Source organism: Meleagris gallopavo, chromosome 1 (genome assembly GCF_000146605.3).
Source record: "Meleagris gallopavo isolate NT-WF06-2002-E0010 breed Aviagen turkey brand Nicholas breeding stock chromosome 1, Turkey_5.1, whole genome shotgun sequence".
Lineage (NCBI taxonomy): Eukaryota > Metazoa > Chordata > Aves > Galliformes > Phasianidae > Meleagris > Meleagris gallopavo.
The window spans coordinates 156496953-156503094 of NC_015011.2; positions in this window are offsets into that span (position 1 = coordinate 156496953).

The following is a 6142-nucleotide window of genomic DNA, read 5'->3' on the forward strand; positions in this document are numbered from 1 at the left end:
TTCTTAAACTCCAACAATTAACATAGTTTAGACTCTTGGTTAACAACAAGCTGTTGATGTCATCATCTCCTCAAAAAGCACAGGCAAAACTTCCTGATTTTCAGAAATCGCAAGCGATGCATACCTCCATCCGCTTATACAGGATGAGAGTTAGGCTGTGAATACAACAGCTCTTTCCTGTTCAAAGCAGCGCAGCCATGAATTTTACCTACTGAAACACTTGCATATTTGGCTGTCAGAGAACTTCCTATGCTGTGAGGGAAAACAAACAAATAAAAAGGAGACAGAAAAGGACACATGAAAAGGATCTCATGGTGTTTCCAGGAGAGATAAGCATGTTTATTCATTTGTATTCTTCTACAGCCTCACTGATTTCTCTTGCTCACACTGGGAAAAGAGGATTGAAAGAAAGAATGAGGGAAGGCAGCAGAATGCTGTCCATCAACTTAATCGAGCTATACAACATGCCAAACATCTCTGCAATGTGTATACCAACACAAAACAGAAGAAGAGCAAAGCCAGTTTGGGCGCATTTATAAGCCAGCACATAACTCTGATGTCACAATGAATTCTTTCATTGTCTTCTCCTTTCCAGCATTTTTTTACTTTTTCACTCCAAAGTTACTACAAACACCTGGCAGGATGGACCTTTCCCCATCTGGTTGACTACTTAAAAGTGAAAGTTCTGAACCAGCTATAATGTCAAAAAAGAAAAATTTCTCTTAAACTTCTTGGACTGAAGATGATATAGTTACAAAACAAGACTGGATTAAGACTGCCTTCCAGAAAATGCTATTCCTTAGCCATAATAAAGAAAGTCTTTAGGAAAAATTGAAGATGTGGGAAAAAGTGGAGGGACTTGTAATCCAGAGTGCATACAGAGACTGTTGGGACTGTAGGTTCTTTCAAGCATGGTTGAAGCTTGCAGCCATCATTCTGCCCTCCGAACTGTATTCAAGCCTTCTTCCCAGTCCCCAATGGCATGCAGTCCCTGTACTGCTATCGACAGTGCTAATTAAAAAATTTCCACCCTGTTATACTGGCAGAGTACTCCGTATTGCACAGGCTCATATCTTCTCAGGATATGAGAGAAAAGCTATTAAAAAGGAAAAGTATTTTTTGTTTGTTTGTTTGTTTTGTTTGTTTGTTTTTTCTTATTCCTATAAGCAGATTGCAGACATAATAGTTATGCCTATTTTTGTGAAATTTAAGAGGATCGGGAACTGATCTTAACCATTTGTTTTGTGATCATTAATCCTACATAATTCTTAGGTCTCTTGTAGGGTCCATTTTGTATCTCTAAAATTATGCATTCCCCAAAATATGTTTGCTTTATAAACTTTCATTGCACACATAGTCAATGTAATAATGCATTTAAAAAAGGTTATATATCTGCTGATTAGCTAAGGACTTTCACATCCCTCAGACAGTATTTCAGAGACATACTAGTGAAAAGATCAAAACCTGAAACAGAAAACAAGAAAACATCACTGTAATATGTCCAAAATGTCAAAGTGTCTTATAGGGATAGTTTGAATGAACTGGGTAGATGTTCCTTGACCTCAGTGTGTTTGATGGTTGTTCCAGTTCCCCGGGAGTTTCAAGTCTGTTTTCTGGTGGAATGATAACTATAGTAAACAAGAAGCAGAGAGTATAAATAATTTTCTAGTAATTTTAAATATGTTGTATCTATACCAATTTGAACAATCTAAATAAATTATTGACTGTATGTTGCTGTCATGTTTAATGACACCAAGGCAATCTGAGTGACTACAATGGCAGGCACTGCAGCTGAATCAGAAAGCCGATCCATGCCAGTGTCAGTTGCCCTATACACAAGATGAAATAATAGCTGCCAGCCAGATCTTTTAGGAAGGAAATAGACTCCTATAAAGAAGGTGAAGAAAGAAGTGAATGAGGAAGGCTGCTACAAAGCAGGGCCATCACAAGAATAGAAGGGGAAAGTGGCAAAACTCATAGAGGAGGCAATAAGAGTCCATTCCATAAAAAATGGGCCAGATATGAGATATGTGAAAAAATTCAGTAGCAGTCCTTTACTTTGACTTAGTGTAAGCATTGCTCCAGAGCAACTAAAACAATGGTGCGTTATCAAATCCAAAACACAACATCAAAGCTTAGGAAGAAAGTTGACTCAATTCCAGCCAAAATTAGAATAATATACCACAGATGTTCAGGGCTATTCGTAGGGGGAAAACAAAAACAAACAAACAACCAAAAACAACCAAAAACATGCACACACAAAAGAAACACAACCAAGGCAAACAAACCAATTGGAAAACAAACAACCCCCAAAAATAAACAACAACATATAAAATCTCATCATTTCTCTTAAGTTTTCAATTTTTTTAACTTTTAATATCTTTCAAGGACATTCAAACTATTTAATTTCCATGTATCTTCCATACTTCCAGGAAGAAAATACCCAGGAGAAAGCTTAGCCAGGAAAAGTAAAAACCTTTTATACCAAGGTAGAAAAATTACTTTCTTTTACTAAAGAACTCTCTACATAGGACTATGACTAAGTTAGTTTTTTACTTTTTTTTTTTTTTTTTTTAGTTTTTTTTTTTTTTTTTTTCCCCTTTTTAGCCCCCAGTCTGTGGTGTGTGGTGTACAAGTTAAAATGCCTGGAGCTGTCATCTCACAGGACCAAGCTTCCAAGATTATACAGTTCTCAGCTGGGCTTGTGAAAGAATTTCATCTTCCATTTATACTGTCAGTTTCATGTCATAACATCCCTCAGGACATAAGCCTGCAGCAAAAGCTGTTATATGAATGAAATCCTAGGTGAACAGGCATGGCACTTGAAATCCTTCTACCTAGAGCTTTTCCAGGTTTACTAAATGTACATCTTCCACAGCTGCTATGAAAAAATGGTTTTCACATGTAAGATTGCTGCTATCTCTGCTGCTGCTGCAGTTTGGAAACAACCACTGGAGTAAATTAGAGGACAGCTGCATCTGAGGATACTAGAGAAGGCCTGGCACAAAGCACAAGATGCTTCAGCAAACCACAGTGTATGATTTACTGGCAAAATGATCATGTCATTAATTAATTGAAAAATTACTTTCCAATAACTATTGCCAATAAGAAGCAAAGAAGGGACAGAAATATCTGCAACTTAGTACTCAAAACACACAATATACTGCAACATCTTTTTTTTTAATATGCATTTCATTTGAACATAAAATGTAAAAATTAAAAATCTGACATTTAGTTCTGAATTATGAAAAAAGTACTGTCATTAATGGAAATAATACTGATGTCTTTCAAGAATATAAAAGTATTTATTCAGAGTGATCTCAGTACTAAAATAGAGTTGATGATCAGTTTAGAAGTCTGAAAGGCCAAAAAGTCTAGTAATGTTCTTACGCTGAGTGAACAAAAGAAATATATCCATGTTCTCTTTGGCAGAGCTGCAATTATGTTTGACATATCCTTCAGACCTATATCTGCTCCTGGGCTGAAATGAGATAGGAGTGAGATTGTTTAGATACACTGTGGGATTAGCCCAGAAAATAAAGCAGACTACAGGTATTTGCTGATGGAAGACGACTGGTGATGAGTCTTTGCTGCTGTCTGACAGCTTGATCACTGCTGCCTCTTTTGAGAGAGGTTTCTCTCCAGAAATGGACAGAGATGAAAGCTACTTCACAGATGTAAATTAGAAAAATAGTAGAAGTAGTAGTAGTAATGAGTAATTAATGATATTCAGACAGTGATAATCTTAGTGAGAAAAATGTAATGTCAGGATATATTAAAGAATCATATTAAAGAATCACATGTTCTATAGTGTGATCACAATAAAAAAATGTTTTTTTTTAAATGTTTCGTTTTGCTATTTTTTTTTAATATCACCACTTTGTGACATTTCAGTTAAAGAATCTGTTTTATTTTTAAAGTTATGCATTCTCAAATGCATAACTTCTTTCTTTATGTTATAGAGCAATAGATATATTTCTAAAAAATTAGCAAATAAAAGGTCATTAAAAATAACACACAGCTGACTATGTTAGAATAAATCTCTGCTTAGAATGAAAAACAGATCTATTTTATTTGTCTGTTTGTTCATTTCCTTTTCCAATGGCAATTTTCTCCTTTTCCTCTCCTACTATTTAAAGAAGATTTGTGTGTGCGTGAATCCACACACACTCTCTGGCAGAAAGGACTCAAAAACTTTGAATACATACCGTGAAGAAATCAGATGATTATAATATAGCACTTATGCTGTCTCAGAGTATGGCTTAGATGTTCATGATTCAACCTTATAAGTACTTTAATGATAATTTTATTCCTCTCAAACCTGGTGTATTTTGAGTACAGGTTTTAGTATCCTTCCTGAGTTGAAATTCTGTGAAATTGAATTTGGAATTAAGTTGAAGTTGAAAATCTGTTTTCAATCCTTATTTTTTTTCATTGTCACAAGTAACAAAAGTTTGTGGTAACTGAACTGCATGAGTTGTTGTAATGACTGTGCCAACAAAATAATAAACTATTATTTTTTGTGTTAGTTAAATCTTACAATTGTGCCTAATAATAAAGCAACTGTTATTACCCTTAACTCTGAATCTGTATAGCACGACTAACTTCTCAAATGAATCCTCCGAAAATATGCATCTTATCTTCTAATCTATGCAATTTTCTCTCATTACTTAAAATAGATGAGTTGCCAGACTCCATCATTTATGTATGATTGCTGTGTTCTTAAACAACTCTACTGTATATTTTGAGATTGTTTCTGTCTGGATGTTGAGAGCAATCAGGGTCCTTTTGCAATATCAGCTCCATATGTACATGAATCTGAGGGATAATTAATGTTTCACCCTTGCCACCCACTCCAGTTTTCGTTTGTGGCTGATGCTCTTATTTAGCTGATATATAATTATATTTTTCTAAAATGACCCTTCCTATAACAAGTTAAATTAGATAAAATAATGGAAAAAAAAATTTTTTTTTTTGGACTTGAATTTTAGAAATTTTCGAGGTAGTATTCTTTAAAATATGTAAGAAGTCAAATAGCAATTATAAATTTTCTCAATGTGTACTCTTATTTATCATTTTACATTTTTTTTATATAAGTTTGAAACAAGTCCTTAGGCTCTCTGAAATTTAAATTTTTAGCTACCTAGATTCATGCCTTTCATTCCATTCATTGTATAATTTTTTGATCTTTTTTATCTTATCATTAGAACATTTTTGTTATTTTCATATCACATTACACTTACCAGGGCAAGGTTGTATTGCACACAGTGCAGTATATATAACACTTATCTGAATGTATGTTAAAGATATTTTTTGCTGTACTAATAATTCCTATTAAATTAATATTTAGAAATTTCCACTTAGAATGGGAACTTGTTGTTGTACATTCATTTCTGCTGTGTGTTTAAAAGAAAAGAAAAAAACAAAATAAAGCAAAACAAAACAAAAAAACCCTTTGATAAGTCCAAGAATATCAGTGGTATATTTTGAATGCAGGTAAAATTCATTTGCTTCATACATTTGGATATGTTTAAATAGTTATTAACCTACAAAAATATAAAATAGTTTTGTGAAAAAACAGATATTTCTGTCTTATTTTTTCTCATAATAAGATATTTTAGAAGTAATCATAAGAATATAGGAGGGATAAGAGAGAAAGGAATGTTCCCTCTTAATTGGTCATCTTTACCCAATAAAGTGAGTTTATGTCCAAAATATTTAACAGATTTCTTCAGATTCTAAGTCCCCAAACATTTCCAAAGAAACTGGTATGCTACCTAGAATTTAACAGCTTAATATTGTAGGTGATTCACATTAAACTTTTTTTCAGATAACATATCAGAATCATCAACACTTTGTTCAAACTACTGTCATCCTACAAACTCTTTGACCAGACTCTTAAAGTTATGCTTAATTCCTTGAAGCAACATGCAATAGAATCAGTGACAAAGTTTTATTTCAATTTAGTAAGAACTAAACAAGCCTTAAATTTAAGCATCTGATCCTAAATTTGGCTGAAAAAAATGCTGCATTTTCGGGCAATCATATGTTCATGGTGAAGTGATACTAACGTGCCTTGGCAAATAAAGAATATGGGGAAAAGTAAAATTCTTGAAAATTGTATTTATTTATTTATTTATTT